Consider the following 23,316-nt stretch of genomic DNA (forward strand, 5'->3'; position numbering starts at 1 on the left):
AAAGGGGGTGACACCATTGGAAGGATGATACGAGTTATTATAGGCTAGTTCAGCTAACCAAAGCATTGATGTCCAAGAATGAAGTACTTCCTCAGCATAAGCACATAGGTATTGTTTCAATGTCTAATTTAATCGCTCAGTTTGGCCATCCGTTTGAGGATGATGACTGGTAGACAGTGTAGAAGTGATTTGAAGTGTTTTGCACCACGTTTTCCAGAAGTTAGAGGCAAATTGTGATCCTCGATCGGAGAGAATCACTTTTGGTAATCAGTGATATCGGACCACTCGATTTTAAAGGATTGTTGCCATTTCACTGGAAGTGGGCAATTTCTTGCAAGCAATGAAATGGGCATATTTCGTGAGACTATCTACCACCACAAGGATTACTGAGTGAAGTTGAACAATGGGTAGACCAGTAATGAAGTCTAATGAGATGTGCCCCCAAGGTCGAAGTGGAGTTGGGAGAGGGTGTAACAAACCTTTTGGCTTTGAATGACTTGACTTGATGCATGCACAAACTTCACAGTTAGCTACCATCTGTTTGATGTCTTTTATCAAAGTAGGCCACCAAAAGTAACGTTGAACTAATTCAAGAGTTTTAGGAATACCTGGATGACCTGCAGTGGGTATAACATGCAACCAATGAAATACCAACTTGCGGAACTTGGTAGTTGCAACAAATAAAGGGGCATCATGGAAAGGTAGTCCTTGTTTGATTGACCTTTTGGGATCTGTTTGAGCCCATTTTTGCCATTTCTCAATGGTGAAGAAATTACGGATTTCTTCAAAAAAGTCTTTGGTTTTTATGATGCAAAGAACCTTCTCTGGAGCAATGATAGACCTAGGAGACTGAATCGCAGGTAACGTAGTAGAATCTTGACGGGCAAAGCATCTGCTTTACGATTCTCCTTTCCGGGGCGGTAGGTTACCACAAAATCAAACTCAGCAAAAAACAGCATCCATCGGAGTTGCTGAGGAGTCAAAAGTCTAGCTGAACTCATGAACTGGAGATTGCAGTGATCTGTAAATACTGTGATAGTGTATTTGGCGCCTAACAAATGGTGTCTTCATTCTTTGAAGGCATCACAGATTGCCAGAAGCTCTTTCTCAGCAACAACATAATTTTGTTCTGCTTCGTTCATCTTTCAAGACATATAGGGTACAGGATGTAGTTGACCAGTATCTTTACTGCGTTGTGATAAAACTGCACCAATGGCCACATCTGAAGCATCTGCTTCCACTATGAATGGACGCTAAACGTCCAGGTGAGTCAAGACTGGGGCAGTGGAGAAAGCTTCCTTTAAGGTTGAAAAGGCTCTGTCTGCTTCAGGGGACCATACAAATGGTTCTTTCTTTCTCAACAATTTGGTGATTGGCGCCACTGTCTGCGAGAAAGGATCTATGAACCTACAATAGAAGTTTGCAAAACCTAGGAAGCACCGAACATCTCGAACAGTCTTTGGAGTGGGCCAATCGGCTACTGCTTGTACTTTTCTTTCTGCCATGACCATACCTTCAGGGGTAAGGATGACTCCAAATAACTCGACGGTGGTAACATGGAATTCACATTTGGTTAATTTGCAATACAGATTATGCTTTCGAAGGGCTGTGAGAATCTTCTTGACATGTTGTACATGTTCGACTTCATTGTCTGAATAGATTAAGATATCATCGATGAAAAGTATTGCTAATATTTCTAGATACTCTCTAAGGACGCCATTCAGAAAGAATTGAAATGCTGCTGGAGCATTACAAAGTCCAAAGGGCATGACTGTGTATTCAAACAGCCCATATTGGGTTTTAAAAGCAGTTTTCCATTCATCACCTTCTCTCATTCTGACTAAATGGTAAGCACCTCTTAAGTCTAACTTAGTGTAGATTTTTGCTTTTTTAACTTGATCCAACAAGACAGGAATCAGAGGTAATGGGTACTTGTTCTTGACTGTGATTTTGTTCAAACCTCTATAGTCTATGCAAGTTAGAAGATCCCCATTAGACTTGGGGACCAAAAAAAGAGGAGACGTTGCAGGAGACTTGGAAGGACGAATAAAGCCATTAGCTAGAAATTGATCTAAGTATTTTCTTATGTGTTAATTTTTGGGTTCTGACAAGGCGTACACATGACAGCTGGGGAGTATAGCACCAGGAGTTAGATCAATTTGGCAGTCATATGGGCTGTGAGGTGGCAAGGTTTCTGCTTCTCTTTCATCAAAAACATCTAAATAGGATGACTACTGCCAGGGTAGCGTTACATCTTTTTCAGCAGCTGTTGCCACATGAGCTTTGCAAGGTTTTGTGACTCTTGATGTCTGGAGACATTTTTCGATACACAAGATGGAAGGGAATGCGTTTTTCCGTTCGGACCAGTTGATTTCAGGGTTATGATAACTTAACCATGGCAGTCCAAGAATAATTCCATACTGAGGAGAATGGATGACGTCAAAGATGATTTTCTCTTCATGTTTGATATTCTGATCTCCCCCATTACAGGTCACCAACAAGGGGACAGTCTACAGAGTCACTGGGCCTCCAGAAAAAAGTTTTCCATCCACGGCTTGTATGATTTCTGGGGTTTTCTTCTTGGTGCATGGGATCCCCCATGTTCGAACCAATTGTGCATCCACAAAGTTACCAGTAGCCCCAGAATCCACTAAGGCTTTCTTAAGATATTTCTTCTTCTTTACTTGTACTTCGATGTCTAACTTAAGATGCCTTGAATGTGAAGGGTCCATGATGACACCCAAGAGCAACCCTTCTTTACATCTTGGGTGATCTAGTTTTCCTGCTCGGTTTGTGCATTTGCTGCAATTTTCTTTATTGGACCTTGTTTGCTCTTCGGTTTTATTGGACACTCTTTGGCGAAGTGGCCCTTGTGCCCACAGTAAAGACATTGTCTGTTCTTTCTACGTAGGTCTTTTTCATCTTTTGTCAAAGGCCGCCTGATAGTTCCAATTTCCATTGGTTCATGATTACTCTTTTTCGGAGTTCTGGATTCTCTACATTCGTGAACACGCCAGGAATATTTCTCAGTCTTTTTGTGTGTTCCTTGTGGTTCTGCAAGACATTGGTCTATTCTCGAAACAAGGTTTATCAGATCTTGACAATCTGTAGGTTGAGGATCAATCTGGGCAAGAATGTCTTTCAGGTCTTCTCTGAGTCCTTGGTAGGACAGAGCTGCTTGCTTTTCTTCAGGCCATGATGTCTCTGCTATCAGCCGATTAAAGCTAGCCAAGTAGGAAACTAAATCTTTATTGCCTTGTCGCATTTCTAACAGTTCTCAGTCTGCTGATAGAGTCACAGTTCTTCGATCAAACACTTTTTCAAATTCACGGACAAAGTTTCCCCAATTGTAAAGCAGGGGACTGTCTTTATGCACAAGAGGAATTGCCCAGGTGGCCGCGTCTCCAGTAAGGTAAGATAACAGGAAGGCCACCCTGGGTTGGGCGTCAGGGAAAGTGTGCGGTTGACAGGTAAAGTACAATTCTATGTGAGTCAAAAAGGATTGCGTTTTCAGAGGATCACCTGAAAACCGTTATGAAGGAACAAAAGGAATGACGGCGGGAATGTTGAGGGAAATGTTAGTTGGAGGATTACCTCCTGAACGTTGAGGAGGAGTACCAAACCAACCCGCACCCAGAGGACCTTGTTCCTTCTTTCTACTCGGTCTTGTAACTGACTCACTCTCTCAGCTAAACTGGTTTCTATGTCTTTGGATGCTATCACATCCGATTGGAGCTGCGTGATAACTTTAACTAACTCATCCAATGTGGCCATATTGAGAACCTAGCGCAAACCAGGAGGATTAAAAATTTGTGGGCTCACTATTCTGTCAAGGAGACCAGATCCTCGGGGCTTGTGCATGTTCCCAACATGTCCACCTCTTGGCAGCTCCAACCTCCACTAGTTATATAGCACAGAGTTAAAGAATGGCCAAGTGGGGGAATGGGTTTTAGGGTGGGAACAACGGGGAAGGAGACCTGTGGAAGCAAGAGTTAAATAACACAATTGCAAGATTAATCACAATGACTTTCAATAAGTTTAGTTTCAAATAAACACTTATGCTGAAAACATGAATGGCCTAAGGCTTCACTATAACTAGGCCTCAAGAATCTAGGTATCTGGGAATCAAGAAAGGTTATGCAAGGTTTTCTTATGAACATTCCAGAATCAACATATTATATTTTGAACAATAAACTCTCTCCAAATATTTCTTAGAATAATCTCTGCATTGTAGCAAGAATCAAAGAGCACATGTTTTTTTTCTTTCTGCATGAATGAACTGTACTAGAACCATCAATAACACTGCTATGACACTCTCTGATTAAGAGTTTCAAGACTCAAATGCTCAGGGAATATTATGCACCTTAATCAAACTGCAAATCTAGGTTTCAATGTCTAGAAATGATCGCGCACTCTGCCGATCTGTATTTCAAAAGTTAAACACCAGGAATGAATTGCGCACCTTGTTGCCGATTCGTACATCGAGATTCACTTGCAACAAAACGATTGTGCACACTGCTGATCTGTGATTCAAGAGTTTAATGCCGGGAAAGAATCGTGCACACTGTTGCCGATTCTATTATCAAGAACCAAATGCCATGAAAGGATCGCACGCACTGCCGATCTGAATGCCAAGAAGTAAATGCCTGGAATGAATCGCGCACACTGTTGAGGATTCTAGATTCACGATACAAATGTCATGAACTGATTGTGCGCACTGCCGATCTGGATTCCAAGAAGTAAATGCCTGGAATGAATTGCGCACACTGTTGCTGATTCGGAATTCATGATACAAATGCCATGAAATGATCGCACACACTGCCGATCTGAATACCAAGAAGTAAATGCCAGGATTGAATCGCGCACACTGAGGCCGATTCGGAATTCACGATACAAATGCCATGAAATGATCGCACGCAATTTTACGTTTATGCCCAAAACTCGAGTGTCACTGGAAAACGGAGTCAGGGGCCTAACCCGACCTCCGCCTTACCGCCCTGCTTGAAAATCACCAAATAAACGAGGGCAGGCATGGAAATGACTGGATAGGTCTCCGGGACAAGGAGCTCTGGAAAATGCTGCTGCTCTGCACCAGGACCTCTGAATAGTGAGCACGTGGAGCTGGGCTGGCTCCCTTATATAGAGCCAAGCCCCGCCCACGAGCCACACCCAACCATGCTGCAAGAAAGGCTTCTAGAAAGTCTTAGGAAAAACGACCACACCCTGTAGTCCTGCAAACAAGCCTTGCAAATGAACAATGAATTACAAACAGCATTAATTACTTTTCAAGGTAAAAGCTCTGCAATGCGAAAGGTTAACATACTGCATAGAAACACAATGCATGAAATAGGACTTTGCAAAAGGACTGGGTTTTTGCATTTACGTTGCCCATAGAGCGCGAACTGTCCTGATGTTGACACCTAGGTACCATATTCTATGGAATTAGAAGGGTGTTCCAGTGTGCCAATCAGAATTGGTAAAAATGGTCCCTGGCCTGCAGTGACAATTTTAAAGACAGAGAGAGCATAAGCACTGACGTTCTGATTAGCCGAGTCTCAGTGACACAGTTAGGCACCACACAGGGACTACATTCAGGCCACAGCTATGAGCACTGGGGTCCTGGCTAGCAGGGTCGCAGTGAGATATATAAAACACACTGACAAATAGGGCTTCCACCATGAGAACTGGGTTCCTGGCTAGCAGGGTCCCAGTGAGACATATAAAACACGCTGACAAATAGGATTTCCACTATGAGCACTGGGGTCCTGGCTAGCAGGATCCCAGTGAAGCAGTAAAAACACCCTGACATATACTCACAAACAGGGCAAAAGTGGGGGTAACAAGGCTAGAAAGAGGCTACCTTCCTACAAAAATATATTTGGGTGTTTTCATTGCATGACATGTGGTATAAACATCCATATTTCACATGAAACTGCGATATATGAAAATCAATCATGGTACCCAGTGACACGTGAATTTCAGCGTCACAATGGCAGCCCCAAAACCTTTTTGCAGAGCTTTAAAATTATGACCACTATGATTAAGTGGCATGAAGTACCAAATTGTAAGGCAAGGTAATCCAAATTATTTGGCAAAAATGCAATTTATGTAGCACATCATCTGGTAGAATTATTTCATCCATTTATGTTTGAAACAATATTTTTAGTGAATTATTCACATGTTGACAAATATATGCCAACTGCGGTTAATCCCTAATTATCCTGTAAACACTGCAGCTACTAAGTGGCATAATTACACAGGCCCTCACCATAATCCCTTTTTTCTGATGTACAAGTTATGGCTTGCAAGATTTGAATTGCATTTCTAATCATAATGCCAGTGTTTTCCAGGTTTAATTCTTTCCATAAGTACACTTTTAATTCATAATCACATTTGAACTTTACTTGTATTTTTTCAGCAAATGTATGCAGTTCTTAAAACATATATTTAGGTTTTATACCAAAGCTATCCACTATTTTGTTTTAATATTAGTTTTTTTTTTCAGTGAATATGTCTTTTGTTTTGTTCATATGTCACAACCAGCAGTTTCTTACGCCCACATCTGCGGCAGGTGGTCAATCCCACTGCAAACTGCGATGTGCAGAGCGGCTTGGCTACAGGACCTTCTGTTTAGGCAGACCCTTTGCAAGACCCATCATGGACAGCCAACCAACTTTTGACAGGTCTTTGTTTTTTTTCTTTTAGACTTTTAGGATTTCTCAGAACTTAGTGGAGAGTTTGTGAACCAGTAACAAGCATTGTGCACATATGGGCTGCATACCTATGGCAAGTTTGTACGACCTATGCTTGACAAAGCATGTATCCACAGACATTGGACCAGATGTACAAAGCCATTTTGTGGTTATGTCTAATTAAGTACAAAAACAATTATGACACTTGGTAAATGGGTACCAAATCACAAAATGAATTTAAAAGTGTATACCGCAAAAACCTTTTGGAAGGGACATTTTTAGGGTGTCCCTTTAAAACTGTGATTCACAAAGATTTTCAGACATTGAAAAGTTTCAGATTTACAGTTTGGAGTGGTACCCCATTTTCAAAAGGGAATGGGTAAATATAATATTCATGACAATGTTTAAGAAATTCCAATGCCTATTCTCATAAAACTTGAAGTAAAAACTATTTTAAAAGAAATCACAGACATGATGGTCTGCTTAGCCAAGTAGACCACTATCCCAGTTGTAGCCTGCAAGTGGAGTGAATTGCACTTTGTGGCCTCCCTCACGAAGAGTAATGAGCTAGTTCAGAGTACGGCCCACTCAAAATGGGAATTTTGCAAAACGGCCAAATACGACATAGGTTGGTTTGAAAATTTCGACTGCATTTGCAAAACCTTGGTGCACATTTTGCAACCAGTTTTTGCACATGAAATGTTCATACATTTGGCCCTTAGTTTTGGGTCCAAAAATCCAGTTAGTGGCCCAACAAGGTCCCCTGAAGCTTACTATCAGTTAAAGGCCTCTTACCATGAAGCCTATTGTGGACTGTAGTCCATTGGCAAAGGCTCACGGCCCTCTGGGGCTGCACATAGGAAGCGTGAGCTTAGCCTTGGGTCTGGGAATTTTGCATAAAAATAACATTGTTTAAACTTATTCCCATAGTGTGGGTTCCTGTAGTCCCTCCCTTCAACTGAGCCAGAAGTTCAGGGTTGCTTCCACCATCCTTTATGGCCCCTTTTTTTTTTATTCAGGATGCAGGAATCAAGTCTCAGCAGGCTATAATAGGGGCCCCAATATGTTTCCCTGAATTTAGGGACAGCCATTTAGAAAGGCTAAGGGCCTGGTTACAACCTTGGTGGATGGGATAGTCTGTCACAAAATTGACAGATATCCCACCTGCAGAAATACAAGTTCCATTACATCCTATGGAACTTGTAAAATGGTGGGTAGGATATCCGTCACATTTGTGATGGAGTATCCCATCCACCAAGATCATAATCAGGCCCTATATCTGCAAATTCAGCTTTGGATTTGCAGTTCCAAAATGGTCAATGGGGTAAAAACCTCCCTCAACCAATCATATTTGAATATTCTTTTAATTTCTCAGCCCACAGAGGTCTCTGAAACTAGGTTCATAGGCATCCAGGTATTTTTAGTCCATTAATCTCAATAACTTAACCTGTTCATACCGAGGCAGAAACCATTTTTAAATGTTGATTTCTGAAAACTACTGAATGAATTTACATCATATCAATCAATGTCACTTTCTATATGCCAAGTTTGGGGTAATTCAGTTTAACCCTTTTTTCTATATAAGAAAGCAAATATTCCTTGGGGAAATTCAATGTAAAATGCCATTTTTTGTGCCTTCCCTCCAGTATTTTGTGGCCTCATTCTGACTTGAAACTTACCATGCCAAAGCCAAAGCGGGTGAACATTGTTTTTATAGAACGTTGCATGCAATGTTGTTAAATAACACCAATGTTCATTTAAAAAACAAAAATGGAAATTCTGACCTAAACAGAAGAACTGCTTTAAAAAAAATATGAATAATAGTTATACTTACAAATTAAACCCATGAAATCAGAAATTTTTAAAGTATGTCTAGCTCCACAATTCATCACTTAGATAAAGTCCATGCAAACAATAATTTGCCCATCAAAAGGAATGATCATTATCTCATTGTTGATGTGCAAGATGCAATTACAAATATTGTAAATAATCTTAAAGATAACATTGAGGGCTTCATTAGGATCCTGACGAACGGGTTACTCCATCACAAATGTGGTGGATATCCCTCCCGCTGTATTATGACACCATTATATCCTATAGAGATCTTAAGAAAGCGGAAGGAATATCTGTCACATTTGTAATGAAGTATTCCATCCACCAAGATTGAAATCAGGCCACAAATATTATATTAGTTAAATCGCTATGAAAGAGACAACTGTACATGAAAAGTTACTAATGGTTTGCAGTCTATGGATGTTTTTATATAACAATATAAATAGTGTGATCTAAGTATTGCGTTTGATGCGCTAATCATAGTTGGATGGCTGCTGTGGAAGTGGGAAAGCACTCCTATCAGTGCAAGACTTCCTTTATAGTTGTTAGACTTCCTGTTGAGTTTTTGGTTGTTTTGTTTTGCATTTCAAAAGGCATCTTGAGCTACTCATTGGTGAAGACTTCAGGTAACCTTCCACCAAATCAAAAGAGCATGTCCCATAGGAACAGTGGCACACTCACCAATGAATGAGGAGCAGAAGCAGGGGCCTTGGCAACCACAGAGACAGTCTGTGTTAAAATCTGGGTGACATACCTGCCAAGGAGGTAGCTGTAACTTCAGAAGCCCTGAAAAAGGAATATGACAATTTTGTTTCCTATTTTTGAGAGATCATGGAGGAGGAAAGAGCATGAAATGACTCAACTATCTCCTGTAGAAAAGAAAAGCAACCTCCCCAAATGGTGACATGCAATTTCCGTGAGCAATAATTGAGCATGGGGCAGAGAGGACTCTACAGTTTCAGGATTCCCACAATGCAGGAACTCTTCAAGTAGAAGCATAAATGGGAGTACAGAATGTTTCTGGTGGAAAACAGAACATCAGGAATCTGAAACACAACAGAATGTGCCACATGAGGTTCTATATGAAACAAAAGAGAACAATTTCCACCTGAGCATGCTTGCACTTTACTGCATGAACTGTAAAATCAACATGTATGCAGGGACAAAAAACACAGATCGGGTATTGAAATGGTGAATGAGATAGGAAATTTAAGGGTACAAATAAAATGCCTTTGTAAAGTGAAAAGGTTTATAAGTGGTTGTTTGCCACCAAAGTAATAACAAGAATAAAAACAAAATAAAATCAACAAATCACAAAATCAAAATCCCCACCCCACCAAAGCATTTTTTGAGAACCACCCAGAAAATAAAACCTATCTCTACAAAAGTCTAAATGCAGTCAGGCCACTCAGAGTGGGTTGGCTGTGAGGCCTGGTCATAGGCCATGCCCTTTAGTCAACCCAGCATTGTGCCTCTGCTATCTACTACTTTGGTCACACTCAGTATTGCCTCCAGAGCACTTAACTGAATTGGTTGATAGGAAAAGTGAGCCAGGAGTTTCTACTGGGCCCTCACTGACCCCAGATAGGGAGAGACTTTAGTTCCACCTGCTTTGGGTCCCGCTGGGTGCATATGGTTTTTTGGCACTGGGAGGTGGGTACTGGAGCCTGTCTGCCATCCATCTTAGCAGTGGTGTCAAGGGTTGTCCATTTTGTAAAGAATGTAATTTGTTTTTTTTTAAATATATATGTGATTTCATGTCAATTTCACAGATTCTAAGCCCTCCTGGATTTGGTGGAAGAAGTAGCTGAGGCACAGGGAGATTAGTAGGTTTGCCCTTTGATAACTTGGGTTAGCGAGGGTTGGACCCTGCATTACAGAGTAAACGTTTGGTGATAGACAGTGTATGTCTAGCAGAATGCAGTCAGTAGTGCATGCTCTCTTTCTAGTGGTCGGTCATGTGAAAGTTATTTTGCTAAAAGGGTGGCAAGCAAGCAAAGATAGGTGGCTGCATTTTTTTATACCAAACCCTGTGGCTATGGAACTTACTGCCACTGGATTTGCGGCTTCTGGAGGATCATGTAACATTTAGAAAAAAAATTAAAACTTGGTGCCAGATGCACCAAGATGTTTTCTTTGTGCAACTGTTTGCGAACAGAGAAAAACATTTTGCAATGTACCAATGCTATTTTGCGATTTGGTAATCTATTACCGAATCACAAATTATGTTTGCGAGACGGTATTAGGAAGGGGCATGTCAAGGTTGTCCCATCCTAAAAGCAAGTCACAAGAGGATGTAAGAATGTTTTGCAAACCGGGAATGTGGACACAAAACATTTGCAGTTACCATCAACTTCAAGTTGGTGGCAACACATTCGCAAACAGGAAGGAGTCCCCATGGGACCCCTTCTTCTTTGTGAATGGGGGTGCAAACATAATTTAAGAGCAGGCAGTCGTCTTCTGGACCACTGCCTACCCTTAAAAAAATGAAAAGAAAGCTTTTCAGTTTTCTTTTTGTACTGCATCCTGTTGTCCTTAAAGGAAAACAGGCTACATTACAAAAATGCTTTATTTAAAAAGAAATCACAGACATGGTGGTCTGCTGACCCCAGCAGGCCACAATCCCTGTGATTGTAGCCATTCACAATGGGTCTCATTTTGTCACCTGCTTCATGAATATTGTTGAGGCATGTCCATTTGCAACCCAGTGCAAATTTCTAGCAGTGTTAAACACACTATTGTATATCTCATTTTGCAATTTCCTAATTGAGAATCATTAGAATTCGCAATTAAGAAATGGCCAACCCGCAATTTCGTACATCTGGCCATTGGCGCTTCCCTGACTAGTCACATTTTTCTTACAATGTGACCTGTTTTAAAGGTGCCAAACAACCTTTTGGAAGTGAGTGTTCCTTGCATCGAGATATCCCTCTGAGGTTGACTGATGCACTTCACAAATACTATGAATTAATAAATAAATACCAGTGACACGTCAGACCACATCTAACACATCTTGAGATGGAGATCGCTGACATCACACTTTTGGCTCTCTTTGAATGATAGGTAATGTCATCACTTACTTGAGTACCAAACAATTGTTGTATGGAATCCCATGAGTGTTGTGCTTCAATTTTACTGAGTGCTGCTAACAACTGACACTCATGGGGTACTGAACATCACAAAGTGCCTGTCAAGAGACCTTCTTGGAAATGTCTTCAGTTGATGCTGCCCCATTTTCCCTCTTGTGATGTTCTGTGATTGGGGTGGTTCAATATGAAGTATCAAGATATGATATAACCCCTTCGCTGCCAGGCCTTTTCCTCCTCCTGTGACGAGCCTTTTTTTAGCTATTTGGGGCAGTTCAAGCTTAGGCCCTCATACCTTTTTGTTCACATAAGCTACCCACGCCAAATTTGCATCCTTTTTTTCCCACATCCTAGGGATTCTAGAGGTACCCAGGCTTTGTGGGTTCCCCTGAAGGAGACCAAGAAATTAGCCAAAATACAGTGAAAATTTTGTTTTTTCAAAAAAATTGGAAAAAAGGGCTGCAGAAGGCAGCTCGTGTTTTTTCCCCTGAAAATGACACCAACAAAGGGTTTGCAGTGGCAAGATCACCATCTTCCCAGCTTTCAGGAACAGTTAGACTTGAATTGGAAAACCACATTTTCTATGTTGACATTTTACTGGGACATACCCCATTTTTACTATTTTTTGTGCTTTCAGCCTCCTTCCAGTTAGTGACAAAATGGGTAAGAAACCAATGCTGGATCCCAGAAAGCTAAACATTTCTGAAAGGTAGACAAAATTCTGAATTTAGCAAGGGGTCATTTGTGTAGATCCTACATGTGTTTCCTACAGAAAATAACAGCTGAAATAAAAAAAATAAAAATGAAATTGAGGTGAATGAAACAGCCATTTCTCTCCACGTTTTACTCTGTAACTTTTTCCTGCGATATCAGATTTTTGAAAGAAATATACTGTTACGTCAGCTGGACTCTTCTGGTTGCGGGGATATATAGGGCTTGTAGGTCCATCAAGAACTCTAGGTACCCAGAGCCAATAAATGAGCCTCACCTTGCAATGGGTTTTTATTCTATACCGGGTATGCAGCAATTCATTTGCTGAAATATAAAAAGTGAAAAATAGGTATCAAGAAAACCTTTGTATTTCCAAAATGGCCACAAGATAAGGTGTTGAGAAGCAGTGGTTATTTGCACATCTCTGCATTCCGGGGTGCCCATACTAGCATTTGAATTATAGGGCATTTCTCAAATAAACATCTTTTTTACACACTGTCTTACATTTGGAAGGAAAAAATGTAGAGAAAGACAAGGGGCGATAACACTTGTTTTGCTATTCTGTGTTTCCCCAAGTCTCCCGGTGAAAATTATACCACACTTGTGTGGGCAGGCCTAGCGCCCACGAAAGTAAATGGCTCAAAACACAAGGTGGACACATCACATTTTTTCACAGAAAACAGAGGTGTTTTTTACAAAGTGACTACCTGTGGACTTTGGCCTCTAGCTCAGCTGGCACCTGCGGAAACCCCGCAAACCAGTGCATTTTTTAAAACTAGACACCTAGGGGAATCCAAGATGGGGTGAACTTGTGGGGATCTGACCAGGTTCTGTTACCCAGAATCCTTTGCAAACCTCAAAATTTGACCAAAAAAAACCTTTTTCCTCTCATTTTGGTGACAGAAAGTTCTGGAATCTGAGAGGAGCCACAAATTTCCTTCCACCCAGCGTTCCCCTAAGTCTCCCGATAAAAATGGTACCTCACTTGTGTGGGTAAGCCTAGCGCCCACGAAAGGAAACGGCCCAAAACACACCGTGGACACATCACATTTTTTAACAGAAAACAGAGGTGTTTTTTACAAAGTGCCTACCTGTGGATTTTGGCCTCTAGCTCAGCCGGCACCTAGGGAAACCTAGCAAACCTGTGCATTTTTTAAAACTAGACACCTAGGGGAATCCAAGATGGGGTGACTTGTGGGGTTCTGACCAGGTTCTGTTACCCAGAATCCTTTGCAAACCTCAAAATTTGACCAAAAAAAAACTTTTACTCTCATTTCGGTGACAGAAAGTTCTGGAATCTGAGAGGAGCCACAAATTTCCATCCACCCAGCGTTTCCCCAAGTCTCCCGATAAAAATGGTACCTCACTTGTGTGGGTAGGCCTAGCGCCCACGAAAGGAAATGGCCCAAAACACAACATGGACACATCACATTTTTTCACTGAAAACAGAGGCGTTTTTTGCAAAGTGCCTACCTGTGGATTTTGGCCTCTAGCTCAGCCGGCACCTGGGAAAACCTAGCAAACCAGCGCATTTTTGAAAACTATACACCTAGGGGAATCCAAGAGGGGTGACTTGTGTGGCTCTGACCAGGTTCTGTTACCCAGAATCCTTTGCAAACCTCAACATTTTACCAAAAAAACACTTTTTCCTCCCATTTCGGTGACAGAAAGTTCTGGAATCTGAGAGGAGCCACAAATTTCCTTCCACCCAGCGTTCCCCCAAGTCTCCCGATAAAAATGGTACCTCAATTATGTGGGTAGGCCTAGCGCCCACGAAAGGAAATGGCCCAAAACACAACGTGGACACATCAAATTTTTTCACAGAAAACAGAGGTGTTTTTTACAAATTGCCTACCTGTGGATTTTGGCCTCTAGCTCAGCCGGAACCTGGGGAAACCTAGCAAACCAGCGCATTTTTGAAAACTAGACATCTAGGGGAATCCAAGATGGGGTGACTTCTGGGGCTCTGACCAGGTTCTGTTACCCAGAATCCTTTGCAAACCTCAAAATTTGACCAAAAAAACAAGTTTTCCTCTCATTTCGGTGACAGAAAGTTCTGGAATCTGAGAGGTGCCACAAATTTCCATCCACCCAGCGTTCCCCCAAGTCTCCCGATAAAAATGGTACCTAACTTGTGTGGGTAGGCCTAGCGCCCACGAAAGGAAATGCCCCAAAACACTATCTGGACACATCACAATTATCAAATACAAAACTACCTGTTTTTGCAGGGGGGCACCTGCATTTTTGGTCCTGGGCTCAGCAGCCTTCTAGGGAAACCTACCAAACCCAGACATTTCTGAAAACTAGACACCCGAGGGAGTCCAGTGAGGTGTGACTTGTGTGGATCCCCCAATGTTTTCTTACCCAGAATCCTCAGCAAACCTCAAATTTAGCTCAAAAATCAAATTTTTCCCACATTTCTGTGTGGGATCACTGCACTGGGACACATTTTATACCACCCAATGTTTCCCTCAATCTCCTGGTAAAAATGATACCTCATTTGTGTAGGTGGGCCAATGATTGTGAAAGGGAAGAGCCAAAAACATGTCGATATTGAGGGGGAACAAAGGGGGTCCAAAAGGGCAGTTTGCAAAAAAACATTTTCAGGCTGACAAGTGCAGCAGAATTTTTATCGTTATAGATGAGACAATGCTGGGTGGTAGGAATTTTATGTATTCCTGCAGATTCCAGAAGGTTTCATCACAAAAACTTGGGAAAAATGTGTGATTTCCAGCAAAGTTGGAATTTTGCAGGTGATTGTGGGTACAAAAATGGTACGGGTGCATTTGAAACACACCACCCTGGAATCACCCAGATGTTTAGTTCTCAGATGTGTCTAGGTCTTGTGGATTTTTCTACATGGCAGCATCCCAAAGTCCATAAAGTGCAGCCCCCACCATTCCAAGTGGGACGATTTTGAGAGTAAGCCAAGTTCTCATGGCCCAGATGTAAAACTAAAACCCAAAATAATCAAATGTCTTCTTGCTTGCTGTGGGAAAAGATGTTATAGAGTGCGGGGGAGAGCTGAAAGACTGTTACCCCCTTCAGTTGAGGTAGGGGCGTAACCAGGCCCATAATGGTTGGTAGCCCCCACCCCAATATATATATATATTTTTTTAATTCCCTGGCATCTAGTAGACTTTCTGCCCCCCGGGGTGTGAATCAGGGGTAATTGCCCCATCTGCCCTCTGGTGGGGAGAACAACTTTGACCCCATTTATTTGGGGTGGGGGTATGGCCATACCCCCACCCTCTTATTTTTTTTAAAAAAAACTTCCCTGGCCTCTGGTGGGCTTTCTGCCCTTCCCCCCCTTGGGGGCAGATGGGCCTACCAAAAATAGGCCCATCTGCCCCCAATTTGGGGCAGATATGGCCAACAGTAATGTGCCCCCATGGGGAGCGACCTTTACCCAAGAGGCTGCCCCCCTAAAGAAAACACACGCATACACACACACCAATCCCTGGTGCCTAAGTGGTTTCTGCCTCCATTGGGGCAGATTGGCCTAAGATAATCCAAGGGGGGCAGAAATGGTCTAAATACAATTTGTCCCCCAGGGGAGCGACCCTTGCCTAATTGGTCGCTCCCCATCTCTAAAAAAACAAACAAACAAACAAACAAAAAACACAAAAATAAAATTAGCCCTGACGCCTAGAGGTTTCTGCCCTCCCTGGGGGCAGACCGGCCTAATAACAATAGGCTGATCTACCCCCGGGGGGGCAGAAATGGCCTAAAATAAATTCCCCCGCCCTCACCCCCCAGGGGAGCGACCCTTGCCTACGGTGTCGCACCCCTTGCGTGACATTGGCACAAAAAAAAAGATCCCCCGGTGCCTAGTTGTTTCTGCCCCCCTTGGGGGCAGATTGACCTAAAATCGGCCGATCTGCCCCCATGGGGAGCAGGAATGCTCCAAATACAATTTGCCCCCCAGGGGAGCGACCCTTGCCTAATGGGTCGCTCCCCATCTCTAAAAAAAAAATAAAAAAAAAAAAAAGAAATTAGCCCTGGTGCCTAGAGGTTTCTGCCCCCCCCCGGGGGCAGATTGGCCTAATAACAATAGGCCGATCTGCCCCCGGGGGTGCAGAAATGGCCTAAAATAAATTTGTCCCCCAACCCCTCTGGGGAGCGACCCTTGCCTACGGGGTCGCTCCCCTTGCGTGACATTGGCGCAAAAAAAAAGATCCCCGGTGCCTAATTGCTTCTGCCCCCCTTGGGGGCAGATTGGCCTAAAATCGTCCGATATGCCCCCAAAGGGGGCAGAAATGGCCTAAATACAATTTGCCCCTCCAGGGGAGCGACCCTTGCCTAAGGGGACGCTCCCCATCTGTAAAACAACAACAAAATAATCCCTGGTGCCTAGTGGTTTCCGGCCCCCTTGGGGGCAGATCGGCCTAATTAAAATAGGCTGATCTGCCTAAAATAAATTTGCCCCCCAGGGGAACGACCCTTGCCTAAGGGGTCGCTCCCCTTGCGTGAAATTCACGGAAAAAACCCTGGTGTCTAGTGGTTTCTGTCCCCCTTGGTGGCAGATTGGCCTCATAAAAATAGGCCATAAAAAAAAGGGGGACAGAAATGGCCTAAATATAATTTCCCCCATAGGGGAGCGACCCTTGCCTAAGGGGTCGCTCCCCACCTCTAAAAACAAAACAAAACAAAAACTAAAAAAATGATCCCTGGTGCCTAGAGGTTTTTGGCCCCCAACCCCATGGGGGTAGAAAAGGCCTTAAAAAAATGTCCCCCCTGGGAGCGTCCCTTGCCCAAGGGGTCGCTCCCTCATGCCAATTACCTATAAAAAAGTAAATCCATGGTGTCTAGTGGGCATTTTAGCAGCCGGATTGCTTTACAATCCGGCTGCTAAAACGCTCAGAGAGACTTCAAAGGGAAGGAAATTAATTTCCTTCCCTTTGAAGCCTCTACGGCCTCCTCCACTAGATCGGAAGAGAAATGCTTTGCATTTCTCTTCCGATCGCGCTGGAAGCTGAGCTTCCAACGCGATGGGAGGAGGCCTCTGTGATAGCGCGCGATTGCAGGCTGACGTCACGGGGGTGAGGGGTGCGGGGGTGGAAGGTGAAGGGCTTCCCATTCCATCCCTGCCTTGGGGGGGGGGTCCCCACAGAGGGAGCGCTAGCGCTCCCTCTGGGCTCTGTGCCCAGGACGTAATGGTTACGTCCTGGGCACACGAGCACTGTGCACCAGGACGTAACCATTACTTCCTGGGCACAGAAGGGGTTAATATCCAGTGTACAGTCTGCAACTCCTCTCTCTACCTGCCTGTCTGCCTTTCTTTCCGTCTTTCTTACTTTGTTAAATGAGGAAAAGCTATGGCAATCAGGGCTTATATTAGCTGCAGTGACTGACCCCACTGATAGTGGCAGTGGTCACTGTTTGTATGGCATATAACAGGGTGGGCATTGTATTGTCATCACTTGCTTGAGTAGCAGGTAATTCCTTTACAAAATTTCATAAGTGTTGTCCCATGCTTCATTTTTTCCTGTAGCACTGCAAGTGCTGACATTGTTTCATGGTGCTGCACATTGCCAAGTGCCTGTCGAAAAACCTCATTGGGCACGTCACCTGTTGATGCTGCCACATCTTTCCATGTGTGATGTCTTGTGAATGGTATGGTTGAAAATGAACTGACAAGATATGAATGATTATCCACTGTACAGTCTAAGGCACCTTCTATCGATCTGCCTAGCTGCATTCTTTCTTTCTTTCTTTCTTTCTTTCTTTCTTTCTTTCTTTCTTTCTTTCTTTCTTTCATTCTTTCTTTCTTTTCTTCATTATTCCTTTTCTACTAGTGGATTTCTCTTTGGAATTCCTTTCTATGGCTGGAGTTTGTCGCCAAGGAATCTGGTGGTAATGGTATTGTATTTCAGTCTGGGATAATCTGAATGCAGTAGAATACTGCTCAGGGCTTGCAGAGCGAGTTGTGAGACTGCCTTCTATGCTTTGTTTCACTGATACATGTCTATACTAATATAAAAACAGAATTGCTACTTTTGATTCACAAGGCAAGTGCATCCACAGTCTTGTTCATCACATCTAGTTTGGTGTGGACATCTACAACTTGCACAACAAAATCTATATTCCACACCTCAGTTCTACAATCTATCCAATGGTAGCTCTTCAGGACGTTTAGGCATCTGCCCCTTGCTACCCAATCCCTAACTGAATTTCTAAATGAAGCCCAGGCACCATGTGCAACAACTAAATGTATGAATCTCCACGCTCTAGTCACCAAACGTGCAGATAATACACTTCCACTCCCTGGGGAATTTGTACTTGACGTCTATTTTGTAATTGTATCCTCTCAAACCAGACACATCCAATTGGATCCCACTTGCTTTTATAATTAATTCTCTGAGCCACGCTTGAGGATGAACATCACTAGAAATCAGCTCCCACATTTTCGTTGTTTTCATTTTTTGCCCATATATTTTCTTTCACTGCTATGGTATTGAGGTTACTATTTTCCTGCATATACGTCCATCTATTACTCTTGGCTTCCTCTCCTTGAGCTCATCAGTTGACCAGGCTAGAGCAGTGGTCCAACAGTAGCCCAGGAGCTGACAGACTGTCAGTTTCTCGTGTCTAATTGTCCACTGCGCGGACAACCTCGCACCCCTCAGACGCCTCAAAAGACAGACCAACACCAGGAAACCTCTTTGGTTCACAGACACCCTCAAGGAATCTAAAAAAAACAGCCGCACCCTCGAGAAAGCTTGGCGCAAGGACCACACCGCAGAAAACATGTCTGCCCTCAAAAACGCCACCCGCGAATACCACCAACTGATCCGCGCCACCAAAAGAACTTCCTTCACAGACAGACTGGACAAGAACACTCACAACAGCAAAGAACTCTTCAACATTGTCAAAGAGCTCTCCAATACTAACGCCAACGCCAACGCCATCACGCCCTCACAAGACCTCTGCAACTCCCTCGCCACCTTCTTCCATCGTAAGATCACCGACCTACATGACAGCTTCGGACACCAGACCCAGCCAACCACCACTGAACCTACAACCACAGCCATCACCCTCAACGCCTGGACTCACATCAGCACGGAAGAGACCAAAGCTACCATGAACTCCATCCACTCTGGTGCCCCCTCGTACCCCTGCCCACACTTTATCTTCAACAAAGCCGACTACATCATCGCCCCGCATCTCCAGACCATCATCAACAGCTCGTTTGCCTCTGCCACCTTCCCCGAGAGCTGGAAACACGCAGAAGTCAACGCCCTACTGAAGAAACCTACGGCGGACCCCAGCGACCTGAAGAACTTCCGCCCCATCTCGCTCCACCCCTTCCCTGCCAAAGTCATAGAGAAGACCGTCAACAAGCAACTTACCATCTTCCTTGAAGACAACAACCTACTCGACCCCTCTCAGTCCGGATTCCGAGCCAATCACAGCACAGAAACCGCCCTCATCTCAGTCACAGACGACATCAGAACTCTGATGGACAACGGAGAAACAGTCGCCCTCATCCTCCTCGACCTCTCGGCTGCCTTCAACACCGTCTGCCACCGAACCCTAATATCCTGCCTCCGCTCCACCAGTATCCAAGGACAGGCCCTGGACTGGATCACCTCTTTCCTCTCCAACCGCTCCCAAAGAGTCTACCTCCCACCGTTCCGCTCAGACCCCACCGAGATCATCTGCGGCATCCCACAAGGCTCCTCGCTCAGCCCGACTCTCTTCAATGTCTACATGAGCCCCCTCGCCGACATCGTATGCAAACACAACATCAACATCACCTCCTACTCCGACGACACGCAGCTGATACTCTCCCTCACCAAGGACCCCACCAGCACCAAGACCAACCTGCAAGATGGAATGAAAGACGTCGCAGAATGGATGAAACTCAGCCGTCTGAAACTGAACTCAGACAAAACGGAAGTCCTCATCCTCGGAAACGCCCCTTCCGCCTGGGATGACTCTTGGTGGCCCACGGCCCTTGGCACCGCACCAACCCCCTCAGACCACGCACGCAACCTCGGTTTCATCCTGGACCCACTTCTCACCATGACCAAACAAGTCAACGCTGTATCATCTTCCTGCTTCCTCACCCTCCACATGCTCCGAAAGATCTTCCGTTGGATCCCCGTCAACACCAGAAAGACTGTGACCCACGCCCTCGTCCAGAGCCGCCTGGACTACGGAAACACCATATACGCAGGAACTACCGCTAAACTCCAGAAACGTCTGCAGTGAATACAAAACGCCTCCGCCCGCCTCGTCCTCGACATACCCCGCAACAGCCACATCTCCGCCCACCTGAGACACCTGCACTGGCTTCCCGTCAACAAAAGGATCACCTTCCGGCTCCTCACCCACGCACACAAAGCCCTCCACAACAAGGGACCCGAATACCTCAACCGTCGCCTCAGTTTCTACACGCCCACCCGTCAACTTCGCTCCGCCAACCTCGCACTCGCAGCCGTCCCTCGCATCCGCCGCACCACGGCAGGTGGGAAATCCTTCTCCTACCTGGCGGCCAAGACATGGAATTCCCTCCCCACCAACCTCAGGACCACCCAGGACCACCTCGCTTTCCGGAGGAAACTCAAGACCTGGCTCTTCGAGCAGCAGTAACCCCCTCGCCCTAGCGCCTTGAGACCCTCACGGGTGAGTAGCGCCCTTAATAAATGTTTTTGATTTGATTTGATTTGATTTCTAATAATGTTGCCTCTAAATTTGTTCTTCTGTGCAGCAATGAAGGGCATCTGTGCACAGCAGCCAAGTCTCTGTGCGCTAAGGATTAGTGAAAATTCTCTATGCAAGTGAGCACAGTGATCCAGCTACTAAAATTATTGGTGTTTGTACAAATATATATTTGTATTGAAATAAATGCAAAATGATTCATTTAGCAATATGTAATCATCATTTTTAAGGCAAAGGATTTAAAGAAATTGCATTGCAAACCAAAACGGTCAACTTGTATTTTGTGCTCACCTATGTCAAAAACCTAACAACTGGCAGAATGTGTCGATGACCTAGAGAAAATGAAATGCATGAGTCCTGATTTTCTTGTTAGGAGAGTGTTTCTAGCATAGCTCCACGACTGCCACATTGATGCCAAATTGTCAGGACATTCAATGTACACACACTGATGCTTAATAATACTAACATACCTTACCTGTGCTTATCTGAAACATCTGGCATTGGCCCATGTTTATCTGATCCAAGCTGGGCTTTATCTGAGCATGATTTTACAACTCTGGGCCACTACTTTGATTGAAGCTCATAACAACAGCCTCAAAATAAGCTAAACAATTTCTGTTTTTAAGATACTCTCGCTACCTCTAGCTCAGCTGCCAACTTGCCTGAAGCCATGAAAGTGACCTTCAAGCCAGTATTCAAGTCCTAGCATGTTTAGCAATATGAGGTTAAAAACCGGTGCCTGCTGAAAGTCACTCTTATGGCATTGGCCAATTGAAAGACATGCATGATTTTTTAATTTTATTTTTTATCACAATTGATTTCCAATTCTCCATGTAAAAAAGACACAAGCAATATGTCACTTTGAAATCATGTGACACCAGGACACATGTTTAAGATGAGGATGTGAGTGCAAACAACACACATGAAATGTCATTTGGACTAGGACATCACCTCATTCTTTTCCATTCACAGGTTGCATGGATTCATTAAATTAAACAAGGTATGGCTCATGTCATTCACCAACTTAGCAAAACTAGTCAAACACATAAGGTTTAGAGAATGGAGCAATTCGACTTTCAAAGGTCCATGGTCAAGACATTTGCCTCTCACAACCAACCACCACTAACAACCATCTCTCAGCTGGTCAATTTGCAGTATATCTTCCAGCAGTTTTTCTATTCCCCCAATAGTATAACTATTGCCAAACCTGGTAGCCAATATATATTTAACAAACTTAATCAAATGACAGCACATCCTTCTTTCTACAAGGATTCAACTACAATTACTATAGATTATAACTTCCCCACTGTAGCTTGGTTCTGTTATATACATTTTAAGTTTCTGTTCTCAGGCAGTGTTGTGAAAGAACCATTGGATGTGCATAGCAAATCCAAATCCTTATTGTTAGAAATTGGGTCTCTAGCTGGCAGAGGTATCCATCCTCTCAAAGTAGAGCCCCCAATCCCAGTCAGGGTAAATCACAGCACAACCTAAATTATCCTCTGCTCACCCTGCGGGTGCTTGGCACAGAGCAGGCAGGGTTAAATTAAACGGCAATGTGTAAGGTATTTGTGCAAAACCTCATACAGTAACACAGTGAAAACACCTTGAAATTACTCCACACCACTTTAAAATAAAACATTTAAAATATTTATTTGAATAAAACAAGACCACAACAACAAAGGTCCAATATACACAGGTAAATATATCACTTTTTAGAGGTTTAAGTAATTCTTAATTCATAGGAATCAATGGAGGTTTCTCTTTTCCACAAAGTAACTGGGATTTGTCAAAAAAAATGACGATGTGTGTCACAGCAGAGGTGAGGCACCGGAAAAGCAAAGAAATGCGTTGGTTCCTAACTGTGCCGGGGAGGTGATGCATCGCCTTTTTCCTCAAAGGTAAGAGGATGTGGTGTTTTTTTTACTGGTGGGGGAGGTGATATGCTGATTCTTTCCTCGCAGGGAAGGCGGTGCACCGATTTCCAGACATGCAGCCTCGGTTCTTACTGTGGTGTGGGATTGATGAAAAATTGACACCCAGGGGTCTGGGTGGAAAATCCAGACATTCTGTGATGATGGAACCATGGTGAAACAGGTGCTGTATCAATTCTTCAGGCGCTGAGTCAATTTTTCAGCTGCAAGACAGGTGTTGCATCGATTTCTCTGGCACAGTATGTAGAGGCAGATATTTTTCTCTTTTAGGTGAAGTCTTTGATGACCCTGAGACTTCGTAAAAGTAGGTAAGCTGACAGGACTTTGGAGATCACTTATGGTGGGAAGGCAAAATCCTTCTAGCAGACTCAGCGAGCAGCAGACAGCAAGGTA

Source organism: Pleurodeles waltl, chromosome 2_1 (genome assembly GCF_031143425.1).
Source record: "Pleurodeles waltl isolate 20211129_DDA chromosome 2_1, aPleWal1.hap1.20221129, whole genome shotgun sequence".
NCBI classification, from domain to species: Eukaryota; Metazoa; Chordata; class Amphibia; order Caudata; family Salamandridae; genus Pleurodeles; species Pleurodeles waltl.